This window comes from Schistocerca gregaria, chromosome 7 (genome assembly GCF_023897955.1).
Source record: "Schistocerca gregaria isolate iqSchGreg1 chromosome 7, iqSchGreg1.2, whole genome shotgun sequence".
Lineage (NCBI taxonomy): Eukaryota > Metazoa > Arthropoda > Insecta > Orthoptera > Acrididae > Schistocerca > Schistocerca gregaria.
The window spans coordinates 181,017,728-181,043,409 of record NC_064926.1 but is presented as its reverse complement, the minus strand read 5'-3'; positions in this window follow the sequence as shown (position 1 = coordinate 181,043,409).

The window sequence follows — 25,682 nt, the reverse complement described above, 5'->3', positions numbered from 1 at the left end:
GTTCCAAGCCCATAGATAGCCTGATGGTGAGGGACGCCTCACTATAAGCGGGAAAACCGGGTTCGAATCAAACTACGACATAACTTTTCATAGTCGGTGTTCCATATACAGCCGATGGTTGTACATTTTGCAATTGCGAATATATTTCATGTATTTCTTAACAGCTGTAGTGGCCGCAATACATGCATGCGTGTCCGAAGGAACACTGCAGCGTACTTCTGAACTACACAGGGACTGTGATATCGTGTCTAGTTTGAATTATACTCACCAATGGCGTTGCGAGGGCAGTGTTCTGACAGAATGGCGACAAAGGAAGGTAAGACGTATTCCGTTTTGGAACATGCGAGGTCTCATCTGTCATAAAAGTTCAGTGTACATTGAGAAGGAATTCTGGAAACCAATGGCCATGTAAACAGATCATTGAGCATCGGTATCGACAGTTTAGGGACACGGATAGCCTCTGTAAACAGAAAACTAGTAGTCGCGAAAGTGTGCCAAATGCAAGCGTCAACACGGTGAGGGGAAGTTACATGTACAGTCCAAAACAAAATCAACTATCCGTGCATAAAAAGTGTGTGGAGGAATTTGCAATGGTGATTACGTGTCAGACCCTACCATTTGAGGCTCTTGCAACAATTAAAACCAGAAAATTACAGCCGGAGCGTTCAATTTTGCATCACTATTCACGAAGCAGCTGAGGATGAACATTTCGTCTCGAAGCTGACATTAAGCAATGATGCAACCTTCCATTTATCTGGAAAGGTTAAGCGCCACAATCTCAGAATATGAGGTACTGAACGTAGTCATAAAATTGTGACGCAAGAACAACATTCGCAGAAGCTTAATATTTTGTGTACAGTGTCACAGATGAAGCTGTGTGGGCCATTTTTCTTCTGTGATAAGCCTGTGTGCCCCTTACCTTGAGATGTTGCAGCCAGGGTTGTTTCCACAACAAATGTGTGCCATATGACCAAAGCGGATATATAGAACATTTATAGGGCGAGATACGGAAACTTGCTGAATTTACAGTTCTCTTCACCCATCAATCATAATTTTCACCGTAATACTTTGGAAAATACACATGTTTGGAAAAGAAAGAATCATTATTTCAACTTAAAATAACAAGTTTCTAACTTTCACCGGAATTTTATTGATTATCTTGAACAGAACTACTTATTTTGTCACTTTCCCATTTTATTTGAGTCTGTCAACGTATGTAGAGTAGAACACACGAATATTTAGTTACATACCTTCCTGGGACTTAGTTTTCCTATAAATTATGGTCCTAAATCACTTCCATTGACGTTCAGCTACTGCTTCCCTTTGTGGTAAGACAACAATGTATTTTACATGTTTTAATTTTGACAAAAGCTGTACAGCTTCACTTTTAATTTCCACATTTTTTATATAGGCCTATTTTATGAATCTGAAGCCAGCGACAGATAAAACCGCTAATTTCGCATTGAAATTTTTTGTGACTGTGCCGGATACAAAACCATTTTAAAAGGTATCAGATACTTCTGTCTGTAGGTCGGTTCTACTAAACACATTGATTACAAATATGACCGATGTGGAACAAAATGGCCTTCTTCATGGTACACACTTTGCCTTCTGAAAGCAACATCAAGTGATATTTTTGCCTTTGAAACTAAAATTCCACAGATATACGGTAGTGTTTTCATTTAATTTATTTGTATGTCGTTTCCTTGCGATTAGTTATGTGATCAGAACACAATTTTCAAGAGCTGCTGTCCAGGGCAAATGTTGCGACGAACTTCGAGGGGTTGTAGAGGAGGTCTTAGGAAACAAATGTAAGATGGGAACCCGTGTCCAGACACATCATCCAGCGACGCTACAGAGCGTCAAAGTTATAGGCGTTGGAGACTGACCCTAGGCTGAAGCTGACTTTTTACGCTGCCGAACCGTAGGCGGAACGTCTCACATTACTGTTTGACGCAGTGACCACAACTGACTGCCACGATCACCAGCGGAGAAGATGGAGCTAGTTTCTGCGTAAATACGTCTTATCTCCTGTAAATTCAATGCTCTGTGGCCTCTGTGTGTGTAAGTTTCCGACACTGGTTAACATATCCAGTTTATTATTCTCCTGGAATCCTCTAAAAGCTCCAATGCTTTTCCGGTGTCCAGGAGAATAATATACTGAAAATGGAAATCCCTGTCCGAAACCGTCATCCACCAAGGCAACAGAGCATTATATTCATAAGAGACAAGTGCTGTCTACACAACAGCTAGCTCCACAGGTCCATCATTCGCTCTCCATACCTTATCAGTCCACCATTCGTCTCTAGCACATCATCTCAGATGCTTCGATTCGCTTCTGTCCCGGTTGTCCCACAATCTTTGTTGAACCACCACACAATGCTCTGCTCCGAAGCATATTCTAAGAAATTACTTACTCAAATGAAGGCCATTTTTGCCAGTGCCAGTCTGCTTTTGATGTCCTTCTTGCTCTGTTCGTCGCTGATTACTTTGCTGCCTAGGTAGCAGAGATCCTTAACTTCATCTACTTCGTGGTCATCAGTCCTCATGTTCACGTTGTCACTCTTCTCATTTCCACCACTTTTCAATACTTTCGTCTTTTTTCGATATAGTCTTAGTCCATATTATGTGCTTGTTAGACTGTTCATTCCATTCAGCAAATCCTATAATAGCAATGTCATTAGCGAAGCTCCTTTGATATCCTTTCAAATTGAGTTTTAATTCCACCCTTCAACCTTTCTTTTATTTCCATCAGTCGTGAGTACTGAATAATAAACGTCAATGAGAGGTGGTCATGTCTGCTTCGTAAGGGAGCGTAACGGCAGGCGCAGCCTCCCATAACTTCTACAGTCTCTGACATTGTTCGATGACGTTACCAGACTCAGGTTCAGTACTTGATTTGTTCCTCAGGACAACCCACCTGTTTGTCGCAACATTTCTGGGACATTCTGTGAACAAATAACACATAAAGAGTGGGTCTCACAATATATATACAACTTCTTGTCATTTATGTTATAAGAGCATTACGCTACCATTAATTTGTATGAAACGCAATAGGAGTTTAATCCTCACTAGATATTTTGTGCCACTGTACCTGTACCCCAAAATCTCCATTTGATGTTCATTACAGTCATGGATATAACTTTCATTGCAGTTTGTACCACGTGCCATTCATTCATTTTCTTGCTGCCCGAGAAATGCAGAACGTGCCTCTTCTTGTTGCCCACTAAACAACACTCTAGTATCTAAACGTTTTTCGATTCGTTATTCGTAGAAGGAAGAACTTTGTTAAGACGTTATATAGAGATACGATTTCATCAAATTTATTAGATCTAACAGTCCTTACAAAACATCTAAAAGATGTTCTGCGCCACTACACCTAAACTGGCTGTCTCAGCTCTCGTAATCCAAAGGGGCGTAACGGGAATGAAACATGCCCCAGTTTGAGGACGAGATAAGTACTGATGGACCGTCGGGATTCAGGCTTATTTCTGATCCAGCCCGTAGAAGGCATCAATTACACTCCTTCTAGAAGGATACTTGCGAATGGTGGTAGAGACCACTATGTTAATAATAAAAAGATTTAGAAAACATAAAAACGCAGATGTATTTAAAATCACAATTGAAAACGATACTATTTAATCGAGGGAAGTCTTGAATGAAATTAACAAAATTTAAAAAAAAAATACTACATAGGGAATAAGAATTGAACTATAGTAGCTACACACACATAACTGAGAACACATTGGAGAGAAAATGCTCAATCTTGAGAGTAAGATTTAGGTGATAGAAGTGGGGGTTGGAACACTTGCATTGAGTGACATTTGCATGGAGTGACACCTGCACGGAGGCTGGGGCTCTTGCCGGACTAAGAGGCTTTTCACTGGTACAGGCAAGCTAAGAAGTTTAACAGTTCAGCATAGTTGCTCGTCCGACCTGTCCCGCACTGACACCACAGCAGTGAGTAACCACGTACCGCTTCAGGGTAGCTCATTAATGCGTTTCACGCCAAATTTATTGTTAACACTGTTGTATTAATGAGAACTGACACTGAATTTCAGCATCTTTTATAATATTTTGATGTCACAAGGAACGGGAAAATCAGAGAATATCAATCAATATTACTTACGATTTTCACTAAAGGACCAATATCTGGTAGCCTTTTCGATTAACGCCAATTCGAAGATAAGTTCTGAAGGTGAAAGCGGCTAGTGAGCTTCTGTGGGTTAATTTGGTTCTCTTCATTACGAAAAATAGCAGCATGTACAAGATAAGTCTAAAGATGGACATAATCGTAGCTGGAGACTTGTTAAGTAGTGAAAATTTACTTTGAGGAAACAGAAGTCTACAGGACTAATTTTGCCATGAAACTAATCGTCCAAATGTCACAGAGTAGGAGTATGTTCTAAATGTAGCCGAGATTCCACACTGTCGACATAACCTGGAAATCAGTGAAACTGCGCAACCGTTTGCATACTGAACAGTGGTATGATAAATTGAGCTATCTGCCGATTCATTCGTTGAGTGTTCTTCTTCAAAAAAGAAAAGTGTTTTCATAGGGAAAATGTTGGTAAAATAATTGATACGTTTATTTCTCTGCTCCCTTACCATGAATAATTTCTTGTGTCATATTGCTTACAAGTTTTTTTTACATCTTTTTCTCTCCGTTTGTCTTCCACGTAACCATAATGTTTTGCATGAAAATCTATTGTAATGTTGTTTTAGACTGAATTTTTCCCTTGTGCTTAAAGTTTTGAAGCGGTTTAATATAACACTAAGAGTATCAAGACCCCATCGCATACAATAAACATACAGTCTAAGTGTCCTGCACTGATTCGTTGACGTTGATGTCTCTGAGCGCTTTGAAGTTCCTAATCCGGCCATCATTCTACTATTCATCGTTTTAAAAACAAGTACTCTACATTTTAAGGGGAGCCTCTACCGTATGACTTTAGTTTCTTCAAATAATTAATTGATATGTCACACCTTTGGAGTGTTTACATTAACTAGTTTTTGAAGATTTTCACGCTCATCTTCACATGGCGCATTCAGGAGTTCCATATTCAGATTTGTAATATGATTCTGGGAACTGGGGTTGCAACTTATGGCAGTATGGGCATTATTGGTGTTAATATCCATATGACTGTTTCCATGAGTAGCAAAAGTTGATTTTTAAGAATACCATTAAAATCATATTAAAAATTCAAAACTCGAATACCAACAAAGTTGTGGACTTCTAAATTTGGGTAGTGCTACATCTTTATATAAAAGAAGCGACTTTAATATTTGGTTGCTATAGGCTATGTAAGAAGAAAAGTTAAATTTTTGGTGGAGTCTGCCCTTGAGCACTGCGTCGTATATACTGCATGTTAGTATTTAAGGCTACGCCGAACTTAATTATGGTGATTCCTCTGAAGGCAGCACAGTGTTTACACCTCTTTTTATTACCATTCGGCCGTGCTACACTACGTAACAACGTCTGATCGTCTGGTTTTTTCACGAGCGTTCACAACCAGGCGGTGAGCAAGCGTGAGCGCTCTTGGATGCCTAGCCGCATCTTCAACAGGTCTGCTGTAGTCACGACATGAGTAACTTGAAATCAGTTGTAACATATGCTGAAAGGTTGCAAAACGACGACCAGTCCATTTTATGGAAATTTAATTTGCTCTTTACCAGTTTCAATCTGGATTGCTCATCTTCTAACGGAGGGGAGGCAGTATCGGTTTAACTTCTTGTCATTTGCCTGCGTTCTCGATGCAAAGATTTTGTGTTCGGTGTAGTTTTATTCAGTTCCCTATTAAATTAATTTACATTTTTCCAGTGATTACATTAAACTAGGTTTCAAAATTAACAAATTTTTGAATAAATCTCATGTTTTCTTCGTCACTGTAACTTCTGTCCGTAGGGTCTTCATTGCTGCCTCTCCTTCTTTGATCAAAGTTCAAAATTCGTCGGTCAAACTGGTGACTGTGGTAATATGTATCTTTTCGAAGATTTTTCACTGATGAGTAAACATTTGGATGAACTTTTGATATTAATGATTTTTTCATCGGTGCCATTCTTCTGAACAGTTATTAGGGCATTGGCGTCTCCACTGCAGTACCACATCTCTCTCGGCATATGTTCGTTATCGAGCCACTGGTTCAAAAAATAGCCATGAAAGTCCTGAAGCTTCTTTTTTCAGGCGTGCTATTATGAATACTCAGCCAAAAATTGTCCTACATTTCCAGAGAAGATGTGCTACAGCTGAACACATTCTTATATGACAACGTATTTCCTCGTTTTCCTTTTAGAGTGAAACGAGACCGCAACACTGAATTTGTTTCAACAAACATTTATTAAAATATGTGCAACCAGTAATCTCTGTTCCAAGAAACAAACTTTTAGGTGCTTGGACGATAGCAATTTCGATGTCTGCCATGAGACATGCAGGGTTCCATCCAGTAACGTTAGTTTAAATAGCTTTAAAAATGTACATATGTTTCTTGCCTTTTATTTGGCTGCAAAGGATACTGGAATGCTGTTCGTTCCCTCCCAAGAACCATACTGTCCAAACTGCTTGCTCGAACTCTTGAACGTTCTGTCCAGAAAGAAGGCTTCGCAGTTTGAAAACCAATTTTTCCACTTTTCGCTGGCAAACACCAGTGTCTGTCATTCGATCCCCTGTTAACATCTGCAAATAATTGCAGAAATTGCCACCATCATTCATCAGTAAGAATATTCCTCCAGAATCGGTAGGGTCTTGTGTAGATCCCATATATTTTCGACTAATACAATGTAACGGTTGTTTCGTGCTTCTGTGCGAAGGTAACGATGTTACTAAGTTGTAACCTCGACAGAAGAGCTGCGCCAATTCTTCAACGTTAACTGATGAAACTGTAGCATCTGTTTCTTTTACCTGCTTCTTTGCGCTGACAAAATGTCTTCGCACTCCACTTGCAAAAATCTGTGTAATTTTTTTGTGGATATTTGTATTCTTTTTCAAGTACAGACAACGTTGTTAAGTCACATCTTGTTTGTTTGCGTAATCCACTATGTAGTAATGCCCATTGTAAATCAGTGAAGGCTTCGCTTTGGTGGTCTCGGTGAACATAGTTACTGTTGTGTTGGCAGAAGAGCCAACACCGTGTTACTAGAGGAGGCCCAAATGCACGCGTTTTAGCTCACGCCGGCTGGCATGAGGAGGGAAGGACTCAACTGACGTGAGGTCTGGAACATGACAAGAAATTAGAATTCAGAAAGCGGACGTAATTAGTTTGATACTTAACTTTAATCCATTAATGACGGTACATGATTCGCAATATTATCTGTTCAGGATAGTAATTGAATATGGCGCCTTGCTAGGTCGTAGCAAATGACGTAGCTGAAGGCTATGCTAAACAGTCGTCTCGGCAAATGAGAGCGTATGTAGACAGTGAACCATTGCTAGTAAAGTCGACTGTCCAACTGGGCGAGTGCTATGGAGTCTCTCGAGACTAGACCTGCCGTGTGGCGGCGCTCGGTCTGCAATCACTGATAGTGGCGACACGCGGGCCCGACGTATACTAACGGACCGCGGCCGATTTAAAGGCTACCACCTAGCAAGTGTGGTGTCTGGCGGTGACACCACAGTTTCCTCAGAACTAAAACATGGGACACTACTTACGAGACGGAGGTAACTGCAGTAGTGATCTCCAGTATAAGTCGCTGGTAGCGGCGGACAGGCCGGTGTATCCTACTTCTGGAACACCCTTGCCACGACCTACAGTGTCCTGAGCTCCGTAGAAATGTCAACACATTCCTTCTCCGTACAAGAGTCACTGTGTGCAAGTGCCACAAACTAAAAGTGGTGGGAAGAGAAGAAGGAGGGAAAAGTCTAAAATGAAATCACCGCATGGGAGACGCGGCTGCTGTGTCTATGCAACACGAAATATCAGCGATCGTGTGAGGTGTCCCTTGTTTTGAAGGTCATTTATTTTACAAATTTTTCGTTTACTGAAATTCTGGAGATGGCCGAAGTTCGGTGCATTAACCAGTGTTGCAGAATAAGAGGACACTGAGCAGGAATCCGCTTTCCACGGAGGCAGGTGTAGCAATCAAACAATATGGTGCGATGATGAATCATGAGAACTGAGAGGGAAACACCATCCTTGAGAATGGATATTACGCGATAGGAATGATGTAGGGGAAAAGCTTGTGTTACTTTATTAAATATTAATGATGAAAGTCCCCTTTTGACATAAACGATACTAGCAGGAGCCTGCGGCTCATCAACGGTTCACCAAAATAATAAAGCTATCCAGTAATCGAGTAAATCTATCAAATAAATGAGGATTGTTGACTTATCGAAGACGAACGGAGGGCTTCTAGTGTTCAAATGTAAAGAACAGATTTTGGTTACACACCAAGCAGGCCAGTCGGCGATAGGATGCACTCTTATCTTCTTTATATGTGAGATTCGGTGATACTGTTGAAGTATCATATTGGGCCATAAACGCATCGTAATGGCATCCCAGCACTTATTTAATTTAAACTGGCTATCCACAACACTAATCAGAATCACAGGTCGTTTGCTTGCATCTTCTGAAAAATTCAGTGTCCTACCAAATCTGCTTTTGAGGACATCATTTACGACGACTCAAAGAGTACACTCTGGAGGAAACCCTATGTGCCAGTTCACTAAGATAATACAAGAACGTATCATCTTAAGTAACATAGTCTCCGGAGATAAGGCTTTACCAGTAAACTGTGTGTCGTCTGTACTACTTTCTGCGGAATAGCGATTCAGCTGGTAAGAAACTCGTATGGAGGTTCAAATACGCGAGGGGAGTTTACAAGGAAACAGTTGAGCTACAGCGTGGCGCTGAATGCGTACAGCAAACAATAGATCGCGATGGAGGCAGCTGGCGGACTTCTCACGAAGCTATCCCCGAATGGGCTGATGTGCCGGCGGCCAGGCCTTTTATAAACCGACGGGTGCCACTCGCTAGTATTCTTACAGCTCCAAAACAAATGTGCTGCTCCAGCCTACTGGACAGGCGTTCTGCTAGTTTTTGCCTCCTGGTCCAGACAGACAGGATCCCCCGCCTGACGTAACGACGGAGTTATCTGTGTTCCTGAGTGTCTGACGAACAAGAAGACCCTCCGTTCTCTTTTCAACGATTGCCACCATCTTGAATATATTATTAACTACTTTAAGGGGAGGGCATCCGAAATATATTAACTGAATTTGGTTCACCTGTATGGCAGATATTTTTATTATGAGGCATCTTTCTTCTCTGAAATTTATTTAACTCCTTAATTTACGGTTGAACTTATGAGTACTTGGAAATAAAATTGATATGTAAATTACGTGTATGTCAGAGGGTTGTTTTTCACCAAAGGATCCCGATTGTGTCACCTGATGTATTACTTACTGATTTCTGCTCGATTCATCCTTTGATTTTGCCCTCGCGCACGTGGCCTTCTTGGGGGGCTTCTTAACGCGCCGTGTTACAAACTGAGCATGCGTTAATTGAAATACTTACGTGTATTAGGAGTGAAGTAGAAGAATTTCTATCAATGTCTGATAATTTATGTTAATTAATCTATTGTATAGTGTTTCGAGTATTTTATAGGTCATAATTCTTGCAATGTATTATCATGACTCTAATAACGCAAGGAGCGTCTGTCACACTTCTTTTTCTAACCTGTTGTTCGAAATTAATACATGGCTATCACGGCAAAAGCTGTGGGTTCGTATGTGTTGAAACCAATTACACTTCGTTAAAGGTCGCAGGATCAACCTTTCATTTGATCATTTTCTTTATTTTAGTTAAACTGATCAGAGTATAAAGACAACTATTTTTCAAATTATGTTGTCTGATTCAAAGCCTGAGAAGAAATCATACAACCGTTATACTAAAATAACATGGCATGCTGCTGAAAAACCTGTAAATAGTATATATCAATTATCAGTTGTGAAAGTTATGTTCAGTAGCATACTCTCTTCAGAGCCACTGGCTACAGTTATGTGCATTAAAATTTTGGCTTTATTAGCTGCAACAGACATATTTATCCTCAAAGAAACCGTCATGTGCACACTCGTCAATATTCAGTCTTTCCTTATGAAGTAAAAATATCTATAAGTGAATCTAGCAGTGTACAAAAGCCTCTGACCAGTAGTGGAGTTCACGAAACTTGTTGATTAGTTATATTCCACGGCCTAATGGATTATTATTGCTGTTATTTTGCGTAGTAATGGTTGAATTGTCCGTTTACTTATTACGACAATAAATATTTCAAAATTATTGTAGTCGATAAAAAGAAGCCAAGTGTACAACGTATGTATTGCAAAATATAGTATGTATATAAATCTTACACCTAAGATTCGTTAAAAAAATCTTCGTTGAGCATTGGAGCATAAAAAAGGAAATTCCTTCCTCCAGCAAAAAACAATTCGGAGCTGAGAGGGATATGGCGATACCGTACAGTATAGATTGTGCCACTTAGGCGTCCCATAGAGTGTTCCCTCTCCTGTAGGAATTGCCGATATGTTATTTCATTTCGTCTAGTACTTACCAACACGGATATCACCTTTTTTGCCGCTATATCCTCAATTTTTGGACAGTTTTCTCGTTAAAAGTCTGTGTCCCACTCCTATAAGTTGACACTTCTAATGTACACTGACTGTATATTGGGCTTTTCAGATAAACTGGAAGTAATTTCCGCTAAATTCTATCCGAAAAGTTGGCTGTGAATTATTTTAATCGATTTGTAATTGATTTTCAGGCCTACTTTCAAACTTACATTCTTTCAGAGTAAAACAAATACTGAATAAAAATACTGATAATTGTGACAAGTGACTTGTGAAATACTCGATTATTTTTATTGACTAGTTTTTGAAGATTTTCAAGCTCATCTTCACATGGCGCATTCAGGAGTTCCATATTCAGATTTGTAACATGATTCTGGGTACTGGGGTTGCAACTAATGGCAGTATGGGCGTTATTGGTGTTAATATCCATATGACTGTTTTCATTTTCATTGCCTACTGGTTATAAAATTAAATATCACTCAGTATAACCACTATCTCCAGTAATTCACAAGTTGCAAAAATCAGTGTATGACGCTACAACATAAAATATGTCACTATAAAACATAATTGCTAGTGAAATACACTCCTGGAAATGGAAAAAAGAACACATTGACACCTGTGTGTCAGACCCACCATACTTGCTCCGAACACTGCGAGAGGGCTGTACAAGCAATGATCACACGCACGGCACAGCGGACACACCAGGAACCGCGGTGTTGGCCGTCGAATGGCGCTAGCTGCGCAGCATTTGTGCACCGCCGCCATCAGTGTCAGCCAGTTTGCCGTGGCATACGGAGCTCCATCGCAGTCTTTAACACTGGTAGCATGCCGCGACAGCGTGGACGTGAACCGTATGTGCAGTTGACGGACTTTGAGCGAGGGCGTATAGTGGGCATGCGGGAGGCCGGGTGGACGTACCGCCGAATTGCTCAACACGTGGGGCGCGAGGTCTCCACAGTACATCGTTGTTGTCGCCAGTGGTCGGCGGAAGGTGCACGTGCCCGTCGACCTTGGACCGGACCGTAGCGACGCACAGATGCACGCCAAGACCGTAGGATCCTACGCAGTGCCATAGGGGACCGCACCACCACTTCCCAGCAAATTAGGGACACTGTTGCTCCTGGGGTATCGGCGAGGACCATTCGCAACCGTCTCCATGAAGCTGGGCTACGGTCCCGCACACCGTTAGGCCGTCTTCCGCTCACGCCCCAACATCGTGCAGCCCGCCTCCAGTGGTGTCGTGACAGGCATGAATGGAGCGACGAATGGAGACGTGTCGTCTTCAGCGATGAGAGTCGCTTCTGCCTTGGCGCCAATGATGGTCGTATGCGTGTTTGGTGCCGTGCAGGTGAGCGCCACAATCAGGACTGCATACGACCGAGGCACACAGGGCCAACACCCGGCATCATGGTGTGGGGAGCGATCTCCTACACTGGCCGTACACCTCTGGTGATCGTCGAGGGGACACTGAATAGTGCACGGTACATCCAAACCGTCATCGAACCCATCGTTCTACCATTCCTAGACCGGCAAGGGAACTTGCTGTTCCAATAGGACAATGCACGTCCGCATGTATCCCGTGCCACCCAACGTGCTCTAGAAGGTGTAAGTCAACTACCCTGGCCAGCGAGATCTCCGGATCTGTCCCCCATTGAGCATGTTTGGGACTGGATGAAGCGTCGTCTCACGCGGTCTGCACGTCCAGCACGAACGCTGGTCCAACTGAGGCGCCAGGTGGAAATGGCATGGCAAGCCGTTCCACAGGACTACATCCAGCATCTGTACGATCGTCTCCATGGGAGAATAGCAGCCTGCATTGCTGCGAAAGCTGGATATACACTGTACTAGTGCCGACATTGTGCATGCTCTGTTGCCTGTGTCTATGTGCCTGTGGTTCTGTCAGTGTGATCATGTGATGTATCTGACCCCAGGAATGTGTCAATAAAGTTTCCCCTTCCTGGGACAATGAATTCACGGTGTTCTTATTTCAATTTCCAGTAGTGTGTTTAATTTTATCTTTTTTCATATGATGTTCTTCGATTTCTTTGCTAAGTGTAATTGCGTCCATTAATGCCTGAAAATTGTTACTTATTATGAAAGAAATATTATCTGGCTAGGAGACCATCAGATTAGTTAATTTCACATTGTGATGAGTTCGAGGTATATTGTAGAAGAAACTGTCCTGCATAGCTGGCTAGCTTTTTTTCGTGCGCCAGACCCTTTTCTCCGAGAAAATCGATGTTGAAAATTTATTTATATACCCTATACCCACAACATTTGTTATGTTCCGAAAAATCTAGCAAAACATAGCGGCAAAAACTCATCGCTACCACACTGGTGTTATGGGCGTCGAAGCTGGCTACGGAAATTGAAAATATCCGCCAGACGGCTATAGCGATGTTGCCAGATGTGGTGGAGCCAGTGGTGTGGTGCTGCTGAGCCACTCTTCCAGTGGCTGTGTAGCACGAACGCCCTGTGCCGCTGCAATGTAGGACGGCTGGCGGCAGGAACATGGCCACCCGCGCTTGTTGGCTCTTTGCCACGGCAATGCCGATTAGTCGCGGCTCCAGCCTCATCCTTGTTGAGAGCTCGACTCTATTTCTTGCTGCATTACTTGCGATTAGTCTTCGTAGGCTTGGAAAAATAAAATGAGGTCTTCTGATTACTGTGTTAATTTGTTCCTTATCTTTTTGCTCCTCTCCAGCTTTTATACAATGACTCTGCCGCCTACCTCTTCTTATCGTCATGTACGAAGTCGTGCACAACGTTAGTTCCACTAATAAATCAATAGTTGAAGGAAACTTTATTCAAATGTATTTTCAGTTCATTACAGAAACGTCTTACTGGCAATTACTTGCTCTTCTTGCTGTGATTGACCAGCATTGAAGATGATATTTTTCATAGAAGCAACCAAAACAGAAATTCGTAGAACACCGTGCATATCTAACCAAAGCCGTGTACGCACACGGAATTTTCAGAAGCGACATTGAACAACTCTGTCCGTTTGAATTCAAGAAGATTGTTCTTTACTCTATCAGATTCGGTGCAAGCCACGAGTGTCTTTTCATTTGTGTGACAACAGGTGAGCCAAAATGATAAAGAATTAAGGAATGTACTGTTCTGAAATCTTTCATCAAAGCGATTTCTCTACTACTCTTTGGTAAGTAAGGAATATTTTGACGATTTTTGGAAATTTGTGATAAGTTCCTAAAGGACCAAAATGCTGAACTCATCGGTCCTTAGGCTTACACACTACTTAATCTAACTTAAACTAGCTTACTCAAAGGCAATACACACACCCATCCCCTAGGGAGGACTTGAACCTCCGACGGGAAAAGCCGCGCGAACCGTGGCAAGGCGCCCCAGACCGCACGGCTACTCCACTCGGCTTGACTATTTTCATGAACATATACACCTACATCTGCGTCTATTCTATAATTCATACCTAACTACATGGCAGAGGGTTCTTCGAACCACCTTCAGACCATTTCTCTGCTGTTCCAATCTCTAACAGTGTGTTCGAATAATGAACACTTAAACACCTCCGTGTTATTTCGAACCACCTTCGAACCACCTTCAGACCATTTCTCTGCTGTTCCAATCTCTAACAGTGTGTTCGAATAATGAACACTTAAACACCTTCGTGTTATTTTATTGCGTTGATAGTTTCTCATTATGTAGATTGGTGATAATAAAACATGTTCATGAATTTTAACCTGTCTGTACAAATAAGAATCGAGGGGTTGTCAGAGTGGGAGTACATTTAGGTGCAATAATTTTTACACTGCAGCTGCATGCATTTTCTTCATGCTTTTCTTTCAAGTACATACTTTGAATCTCATCAGTCTGCCCTTCCCAAGAGTGAGTAATGTAAAGAAATTTTTTTTTCCCATGTACAGAAGAATTGAAGATTTTAAAAACGTTTTGTACAGCACACCAAATGTTTTACACCTCTCTGCTGGCTCTCAACTGGATGTTTTGTATACATCTATGGTTATTAAGTTCCATCGTTATACGCTAAATGGCCAATATTGGCCTGGTTTATTCAGGAACTGTTAGTGAATCTGTTACGACTTACAGTTGTATACGAAAAAAGTGCAGACGTCACGTTGTGCAAAGTGCATCGTTAGCATTTAACTGCAAAGTGATTGATGTTTTCAACTATATCACGTACGTCACTCGATTAATTCTCAAAACTGACAACTGATTAGTTTGTTGTCGACATGTATATGTCTGTTGCCATATTACGATTTCTAAGGACATGTGCATGATTTCTCTGTTTCGGGGTTACTTTGACAGCTGATTAATGCTACCACAGGATTACAGATACCCAATTTATTGAATGTTGATGCCAATTACAGTGTGGAACTAAGGAACACGTACATTAGTACCATCAGTATATAGACGAAGGCTTATTTGTAGTTGTTAATGTGGCTAAAACTAAGGAAGACCAATGCCAGCCATTTATTACTCAAATTGCCAGTTGTTATGATTCAGACAGTGATTCAAGTACAACATATAATGTGTAATATCACCGGAAACAAAGAATGAAGTTTGTTTGGACACAAATTCTAGACATTCTGTCGAGACATAAAGAATAGGTAACCTTAATTGTAACTGCAATGGGTCTTTTGAAACGAGGATTTAGGTCTGAATGGATGGAATCGAAGGTATTATGTTAAGCTAAATTTTAAGCTATGAGTGTGGTACTGCATCGTAGTACCTTTCATTACATTTATGATTTTTATGATGGATCACACGGTTTATATTTATGTACTGTACTAAGTATTTTCTTTTATGAGGCCTTAATAAAGCACTTAAGAAAACTTTATACCCATCTATTTATTTATAGGTGGTAAATGTCTCATTGTGTTTTTGAAACATTGACCACAAAAGGAATGGTAGCTGACAATTGTGGTGTAATCATAGGCCAGTCAATGTATCCCAAAATCCACGCTAACTCTGGCCACGTACATTTCTTTTCCATTATTTCCTCTGCATTTTAGAAAATATATGGTACTACTTAGTATGTAATACTTTCGTACAAACCCCTACGTTCACTAACATATACACACAGAAGATAAAAAAGTCAAATTCGAATCTGAAAGTTAGTCACTCTACCAAGTGTACGGTACTCTTTGGAAATCGAATATACTAACATTGCAGTGCAGTGTCTAGGACACTGCATTAACAATCAACAACCGCATTCAACTAAGCTTGAACCCCCAATTTCGATTATGTTTCTACATCAGCTGTAGCATAGTTCAAAAAAATGAAAATTTGTGTCAGACCAGGAATCGAAAACAATTTACCGGTTGTTTCGAAAAGCCTTCTTGACAACTTCGGAAGTCCGAGCACGCTTCCAGGATCGGCCCTAAACTCCGAATCCTGGTTCAAGTCCTAGTTTGGAACAAATTTTAATTTGTTCTCAAATATTCTACAGCTGATGCGGAGCCATTATTGTAATTTGCGGGTTAATTCTTAACTGATTGCGGCTGTTGATCGTGAACGCACTGTCTCAGATATTGCAGTGCAGTACTTCATGCGACACCAAGGCACTGATTAAAGATAATGATGTCTCTGTGCGCAGGAATCACGGCAATGTAGTGCGAGCACAGCGAAGAGTAGACACCAGGCAACTGGAGATTTTGGCCGCTTCTGGAAATGAGGTCTACCGCACTCGACCAGAGGAAAATCTGAGTTCGAGTCCTGATCCAGCACAAATTTTAATTTATTCTGCAATATTATGCAACAGATGCTGAACCGTAATCTCAGTTCGTCAGTTGATTGTTACTTACCATCAACAAATAGAATACACATGTGAAGAAAGATTTTTGATGATTGATTTATTAATGAAATGTGTATGTCGAAAATGACTATTTTTAATAATCTTGCGTGACATATACTCCTTAAAGCTTGCTCCACACCTGCTTTCTCGGAAACTAGGGGTAGTCGCATAAAAATCCTCTAGCCGTGTTTTCAGGACATGTCTCCCCTCTACAACCTACCTAAGACTTACCAAAACTCGTGATTAGCAATTCTTATAGTTCCCTTGTGGAACGGTAAAAACATTTTAAAGACTGTAAAGTGGAGACACTGCAAGTATCATGGACTTCGTTGTTTGGTTGGTTGGGTGATTTGGGAGACGGGACCAAGCATCGAGGCCATGAGTCCCAATGAATCAGGGAAGGATGGGGAAGGAAGTCGGCCGTGCCCTTTCAAAGGAGCCAACCCCGCATTTGCCTGAACCTATTTAGTGAAATAACGGAAAACCTAAATCAGGATGGCCGGACGCATGTCTGAACCGCCGTCCTCCCGAATGCGAGTCCAGCGTGCCAACCACTGCGCCACCTCCCTCGATGAACTTCGCACTGTATCGAGTAGATGAAAGTCTCGGTAATAGGGCATTGGTGAAACTCATAGAGAGAAGGTGAGTATGAGTGGTCCTGGCGTAGCGAATATGTGTGCATGAGTTGCCTGTAGTAGCGAGATGCATTGCAACTGCTACGGGCTGCATACATGGACGATTTATAATGACGCTTCAAGGAGAATGCAAGGAAGAGTATTGTTAGGCTACAGCAAGAACGTGGAATGTTAGCATCTGCAGGCGAAATACTATAAATTGAAATTATGAGCCTTTTTGCCACGGGGCTAGTAATTCGCACCTGCAGCATCCTACACTGTTTGAACCACGCTACGTTTGTAGGATGTAGAAAAATTTTGTCTACCAGTCAGAATATTGTGACTGGAAGCAGTATTTTTTTCTACACCCTATAAAGGAACAGTCACGGAGTTAAACAGCATCCACTATGGATAAAATTCACTCCAATTTTAGCTCCATAAAAGGCTTACAAATGCTGAATTATTTGGACAGCTTCATTTTTCTGTGAACTTTACTTATAACTTCATAGTCATTATTAACCCATGTCATTATTATGTGAAGCACTATCTGTTGCCTATTGACTTCCGTTCTGAGTGTCACACTGCGAAAGTCAAATTTGATTAACACGTAGGATTATAAGTTTGCCAAACAGTAAAACTAACTTTTTTCTTGAGTTTTAAGGTTAATGTTGTTTCTAATTAATTCATGGCACGACCTAAAGTCTGATCAGCGATAATAACTTTTAAAATTAAAAAAACTGTTTAAAACCTGGTATGCAGTAAGTCACTGTAAGTTTTACCTCTTATTTAGCTAAACTGATTAACTAGGTGCCCCTGGCAATGCGTAGCTCTGTTTGCCTGGTTAAATGGAGAAGGAAAGATAAAAGAAAGAGATGCTTCTAATTTGTATGGGGATATGATCTTCTTCTCCACCCATCTCTGTCGGTGTCCTCACTCGCGCCTCCTTTGTCTATCTCCTCGTCCTTCCCTTTGTGCATAATCTCTCAGTTTCTCACTGTCTGTATCTTCCTCTGCCTCTCTCTGTCTCCATCTTCTGCCATCTCCCCCCCACCCTCTCTCCATCTCTTCCTCCCATTTTCTGTTGCCCCTCTCTCATCCCTTCTATCTGTCCATCACCTCACGTCCCTTTCTCTGTCCACTTTCTCTTACCCTTTCTCACCACCTCCTGCTGCTCCGTCTCTCTGCCCATCTCCTCTATTCTACTTTCCAAGTCAATTTCTTCCCACATGTCATCTCTTCTTCCCTCCCACCCCCCTTCTCTCTGACCTCGAGCCTACTCCACTGTTATTGCAAATTCAGATTCTGTAGTCATATTGTAATAATAAATTAATGAGCCATAAAAACAACTCATAAGTACAACATGGTAAATATTTAACAAGCCGCCGACCAATTTCCACAATGGATCAACAGAGATTACAGAGGAAGGTTGTAGGCACCTTTGAGCCAAGTTTCATACATGTGTTGCAATGAGAACAGTTACTGAATTTCGTAAAACTGATGCTGTAATCTTGTTCCGCAGTTCTTAATGAAAATAAAGAAATATATCAGAATAATCAGTATTTATGTTCAGTTAATACACAATAATCGTACCATGTACTATCAGTGAGTAAGGTAAACATGAATAATTTTTTTCTGCTTAATGTGATCCATACTATAAATGTAATAAATCAAATACAGAGTCGTACGCATTACGATGTAAATAATCTCTTCCATGGCCCAAAACAGTAAAGAAGAATACAATGTTTGACATACAAATTCAGAACGAATTGGGCCTTGGCAAGGAGCTGAATATTTGCTTCGATATCGCGATGGGATTGAAAATATGGTGGTGAGGGGGGGGGGGGGGGGGGGTCAGAGCTGGCGGCGGTGCAGCCTCCAGCTAATTCCGCAGGCGGTGCTTTACGGCCCGCGCCTACAGCGCGTTCACAGATGTGCGGCTTCGCACGCGTCCTCCATGGCCGCTGTGTCGGTGCTGTGTCTCCGCTAACTGCCAGCGACGCCGGAACACTGCCAATTTTTAGCTCCCGCCGCTTTAACGACTCCAGGTGTGGATTTACAGGAGCAAGTTTCATTTAGTTTCCGTCGGTGCAAATCCCGTAATTCCGCAACGTACGGGCGGGCACTGGCGCTCCGCGCTTGTACGCCTGACCGGAGACTACGGCGCGGACCCAGGGGGCAAAGCGGCGCGAGCTATTCTCGGATCGCAATGCCTGCATGCGCCAATTGCACTGTTCACGCTTTAGGCACCTCTCTGATTCACGCCTCGTGTTGTGTGTGTGTGTGTGTGTGTGTGTGTGTGTGAGTGAGAGAGAGAGAGAGAGAGAGAGAGAGAGAGAGAGAGAGAGGGGGAGGAGTGACTGTGCCTGCACGCCTTTCACATGTAATGAAGTGGAACTGAAAGGTTTCAATTGTGGACTGTGCCTACATATTATAATTTTTTCATTCCGGTGTCAGCACATCAGAATATCCAACAGAAATCCTATTATGGTTAGCAAATAAAGCCTCCATTTACAAGGCAGTATATAACAAACTAATGCGGAACATGTAGAAAACAAACGGTATGTACTTCAGCATTAAGAAGGAACCTTGTCGCAGTAATTATAGATGATCAATTTACGGACTATTTTTTTAAAAAAAATCTTAGTTTTTATGGATTAATATTGACTGTTCATTTCTAAAGGCTAAGCACACAAGGCTATCGACAGAAAGAATGTCATCAACGTGACCTTAGTGTGTGCAGTGATATACTATGTTTCTCATTGTAAGTTAGTAGGAAAACCATGGAAACTCTGGGACAAATTTGAACTTTGACCTTTCGCTCGCTTACATGCAGGAGCAGGATCAAATCGTTGACGTGAACGATTAATTTTTCCTTCGATCATATGACGTTATCATTCACCTCCCCTCCCCTCCCCTCCCCCCCTCCCCACGGCTTTCACTATCCCCTGCCTCCTGCACTCTCCTCCATCCACCACCACCACCAGTACTTTCCAGTGATTAAAACTATATATCCCATCAAACTAGAGCATTTTAGTGGAACAATCAAATTTTTAACTTCTTAAGCCACGTCGCCTCCACCGTTCTGTATGTTATTTCTTCGACATATGCTAATCAGGAAGCTTCCTACGTCAGGGCATGATACTATTCTCTTATATTGGTGACGATAATTGTATAATGCAAACCATATACTTTCCATGACTATACAGAGCAGCCAGTTATGTACTCTGAAAGTAATCACATGGTATAATCTAGCAGCGCAAGACGGAGGTTGTATGAAATTTCAAAAACGCACGATAACTATAGATTACAAGATAAATACTGATATGTGTTGATAAACGCATTGTGGAACATTACATTGACAAACACAAGCATACAGATCACATATTTCAATGTTTTTTATATGTACTGCATCACGCCTACACTCAGACTTTTCATCTTTTCTATATCTGCCAAATGCAGGGTTAAAATTTTTTCATCTTTTCTGTATCTATAATATTTTGTTTCAATTCTATGTTTACATTTACAACATACCCATTACAATCTCATAACTAATCTTTTCTATATATAAAACAACTAGCTTACATCCGAGATTTACTTCTACAACTTAGACGTTACAATTCCAATAATGGAAATGACGCATGGCTAGGACCTCCCGTCGGGTAGACCGTTCGCCACTTCGGCGACTTGAGTGTCGATTCGGATGAAATGATGATACGGATAACACAACACCCAGTCCCTAAGCGGAGAAAATATCCTACCCAGCCGGGTATCGGAACCGGGCCGTTAGGCATGACATTCCATCACACTGACCACTCAGCTACCAGGGGCGGACACAATTCCAATACGTAACTGTTAAATCAACTGTTGCACATACCGCAATGACCTAATGCAACTGTCCTCTGTTCGTCGTCAAATTCGAAGCACTTATCGTCTTTAGCCAAAGGGATAACCTGTATTGGTTGATGTTCGAAAAGATGTGCAGCATTGACAGATTGCATATTGCAACAAACATCTCTGGGGACCAACAATGATAACTTATTTTGCTGATGAGCGCTTCACACCTTTCGTTCTACACCTTTCGTGTCGTGTCTTAGTTTCTAGAGCGGGCGTTTTTGGTCTCAGTACTAAGAATTCTGTCTTTCCGGACAATTCTTCTTTCATTAAATCAACTTACTTTTTACTGGCACGTAGTTTGTTCCAAAATTTTCTAAACTAAAGGGTAGGCAAGACATGTGGACCTTTGATTCTATATTGGAGCTGCGCAGACCAAATAAAAATTTGTGCTCTCCTAGGACTTTGCAAGCAGATAGTATCACTATTATGTTTTCATGAATGATGCATATACAGTTTGACCGCATTCCAAACAAGTCAGCATGTGGCATACGGTTTCTATCTTAAAACGTTCTGAAAAAGTGATTTTTGCATCGATATGGAAGCAAATAATTCCTTTACGTTGCTCTCAAAATTATTCGCTGGCGTTCTGACAGAAAAAAAGTTGACATGTGGAACAATCGGGTCTACTGCAGGATGTTTGTGTCGCTCTGGCACAATATTTCGGCCACATAACTCGTTGCCTTCTTCAGGTGCTACCTGAGATTGCTATGTTGGAGGACCTTGTCCAGTATTTATGCCCAGAGTGCGCTAGGTGCTCTCTTTACCGTCCGCGCCCTCCTGGCACTGCTTGTAATGTGTTGTCTCTTCCCCGGTGTTCCCTCGGACGTCCACACTCGGGCGCCATCTGTGGCAGCTCTCTGAGGCATGTCCTGTGTTGGGAATTCAGTTTGCGGTCTGCCCCCGCCAGGTGCTGCTACTGAGGTTTTTACCCCTCCCTGGTGCTCCCACGGACGTCCGCACCCGGCTCGTCCACCATCCGTGGTCGTGGCAGTTGTCTGGGGACGGACCCGCATCTGGCGTTCCGTTCATGTTCCGCGCCCGCTTGGCGCTGTTCCCGAGGTGTTGGCACTTCCCTTTGCTCCGACGGACGTCCGCACCCGCCTAGTCCACCATCTGCAGCTGTGGAAATGTCTGAGGCGCGTCTAGCGTCGGGGGCTCTGTTCGCGGTCCGCGCCCGCCTGTCGCTGCTTGTAAGGTGTTGTTTCTTCCCTGGTGCTCCCTCGGACGTCCGTGCCCGACTTGCTCAACCGAACTGATGAAGGCTGCAACAGGTAAGCTTCTGGGAGTGACTGCAAAGTTGAGGCCCTTGCTGCTTTTGAGGTGGCCTCATCGAGCTGCTTGTCGCTCAGGTTGACCACTGTCCATGTGACCCCATCCTGTTGTACCTTCTTGTTAAGGCGCTCAAACTTGGCCTGTTGACATGCTGTTGATTTCCTCATGGTACATTGCGCTAAGGATCAGGAGGCACCATGAACCTGGTCCGAGTCTTCACGGGTCAGGGTGGCTGCTATGGAAAGGTGGAGATACAGAAAACCCCTGGACGTGACATCTAGGTGGTGACGCATGTCATGCACTCTTTCTCTTACCAGCGCGAGGCTGGCTCGATGTTTGATTCTGTTCGCCATTCTGGTGTTAACATGATGCTTGAACCTGGCGAAGACAGGAACTACATCCACCTCTCAGCACCTCAGAAGGAAACTGAGAGAACTCAGCATCCTCCCTTCCTCTGTCGAAGCTTATCCAACTTCTTCAGATTAAGGTACATCCTCTCCCCGTAGATTCTTCTGATGTAACTCTTGAGGCTTTCCTGGCGAGATCTTGACATGTGGCACAATATCAAGAAGCTGGATAAGCTTCGACAGAGGAAGTCGTCAACACGCTACCTTCCATGGTGTCTGAAGAGATCCACAGGGAGACCTGCAGGGCACTCACCAGGACGAATCCCCGCAAATCCAACATCTCGAGAAAGGAGAGGGTGGCACTCAGACAGCTACGGGAGGGTGACAGCATTGTAGTTCTGCCAGCTGATAAGGGTAACTCCACGGCCACTCAATGGACTATAATAACACCAAAATTGTGACACAGGCACCAAGATTTTGGGACAGAGTCATAAAGGAGGCCATCGAGATCAAGGTCACAGACAACCTGATAAACCGAGACAGAGGTTACCAGCTCAGCTCGGCGTGGAGTCCGGCTCTGGGGCTTATCAGGGCTCAACGAAATGAACCAACAAACTCCTCAAGAAGTATTAACACTGCAGGAGTAGCGCCAGGCGGGTGTGGACCGCGATCGCAACTCCCGACGCAGTACGGGACTCTGACAGCCGCCACGACAGCAGATGATGGACGAGCCGAGAATGGACGACCGTCGCAGCACCAGGGAAGTGCAAACACCGCAGGATTAGCGCCAGGCGGGCGCGGACCGCGAATGGAGCGTTCAACAAAGGACAGGTCTCAGAGAGCTGCCAGAGATTGAGACCAAGCCGGGCGCGGACGTCCGAGGGAGCACCAGGGAAGAATCATCACCTTATAATCAGCGCCAGGTGGGCGCGGATCGCGAACAGAGCCCCCAACGCTAGACGCGCCTCAGACAGTTGACACAGCTGCAGATTGTGGACTAGGCGGGTGCGGACCTGTGTCGGAGCACCAGGGAGGGGTAAAAACCTCAGGAGCAGCACCTGGCGGGCGCGGACCGCGAACGGAATGCCCTCGCGTGGATCTGCACGGAGATAACTTTTCCTCCGATGTGTGATGGAGTTCGCAGCAGTTAGTGCTTTGCCTCCCATGCATGCCGATGTAATGCGTCGTCACATGTAGAATGTCTTCTTGGGAGTCTCCTCTGCACAGTTCTGCAGTGCTAGCTATGCAGCGAGCAGGTGTGGCCAGCGGGTGTTGACGCTGCGCGGCAGTTTGCGGCCCAGCGTCCGGATTTGGGTGTTGTGTGACCGGCCAGCACGTTCATAAAAGGTGCGGGCGGCCGCCTGGAAGAGGTCACGGAGCCGAGGTACTTCCGCGATGTCGTGAGGATGAGCGGTGGGGAAATCGTAAGGCAGGTGCAAGGCCAGCCGAAGTATGCGATTCTGCAGTGTCTCCAGCTTCTTCAGGTTCGTGTCGGCGGCGTTCCCCCAGACGACGGCGGCGTATTGGATTACAGGGCGGAGCAGTGCCTTGTAGAGAGTGATGCCCAGACGCGGTGGTAGTCGGGAGCCGGGGTTCAGCACCGGGTACAGGACGCGAAGCCGGTTCCGCACGTTGGCCTTCACTTCGCGGATGTGCGGAACCCACGTGAGCCGGCGGTCGATGGTGACGCCGTTGTAACGCGCCGTGGGACTCCACGGGACAGGGCTGCCACCGACGGTGAGAGGTTGCAGACCCGCAGGAACGAGTCGCCTGGTGACGATCAGGAATTGTGTCTTGGCCCCATTTAATTTTAGACGCCACTTGACGGCCCAGGCTGCCAGGGTGTCAACGGCGAGCTGCAGACGGCGGCGCATGACTGCGGCATTGAGGCTCCTCGTATATAGAGCCGTGTCATCCGCGTACAGGGCGAGCCGCCCACGGTCGATCTTCGGCGCATCAGAAGTGTACAGCGAATACAGGAGTGGTCCCAAGACCGAGCCCTGTGGCACACCGGCGTTGATGCGGCGGACGGAGGACAAGCCATGCGCGGCTCGCACATGGAAGGTCCTATCGGCAAGATAGGAATGGATGAGACGGACGTGCGACGTCGGGACCCCAAGTTCAAAAAGTTTGAACAAGAGGCCGTGGTGCCACACACTGTCGAAAGCATGCGACACGTCCAGAAACACCGCGCCGTAGAACTCGCGTTGCTCGAGGGCGACGAACGCATCTTCCACTAGCCGTAGGAGTTGGTGAACTGCCGAGTGGCCCCTGCGAAAGCCGAACTGCTCTTCGGGCAGGAGGCCTTCCTCGTCAACGTGGCGCTGCTGCCACCTGATGTACACCCTTTCAAAGACCTTGGAGACGGCCGGCAGTAAACTAATAGGTCTGTAGTTCGCGGCCTGACGCGGATCCTTCCCCATCTTCGGAATCGCCACGATCTCTGCATGCTTCCAGGACTGCGGAAAACTGCAGGACCGGAGGATTACATTAAAGACGGCGGCGAGATGAGTGACAGCCACCGGCGGCAACTTCTGGAGTAGGGCGTTGGAAACCTCGTCTGGGCCCGCAGCTTTCCTGGGGTTCAGGGCACGCAGGATGGACGACACCTCCTCCGCCGTCGTCTCTTCAATGACGTCATCGTCGTCGCGTGCCTCCAAGTAGCGTAGAAGCCGGTCAGCAACTAGGTCGTCTTGGACAGCGTCGGTCGGGTCTTCGATCGCCGTAAACGCAGCCTCAAAGACGTCTGCGAGGGCATCAGCCTTCGCAGCTGGTTCGAAGACAGCCTGACCATTGACCAGCAGTGGAGGGATACGTTGCGTGCGGCGTAGGAAACGCTTCGTCGTCTGCCAGGCCGTGCCGTCGTCAAGACAGAGGGTGGCGACCTTGTTATTCCAGTCGCGATTGCAATGGTTGTCAATGGCGACCCGGATATCCCGCCGCATCCTGTTGAGGAGGCGCTTGGTGTCGGCATTTCTTGTCTGCTGCCACTCCCGGTAGACCCGGTTCTTCTCAGTGATGGCCGCAAGGATGTCCGGCGGCAGCTGGCGGGAGTAGTCAGGCGGAGTTCGAGGTCGGGACGGCGTTGCTATGTTGGCAGCGTCGATCGTGGTTGCCGCAAAGTGCAGAAGTGCTGCGTCCGCACCAGTTGCTGCAGGGGGCGGCGCGGCGGCGAGTGAGTCCGTCACGGCTGTTTGAAACCTGCCCCAGAC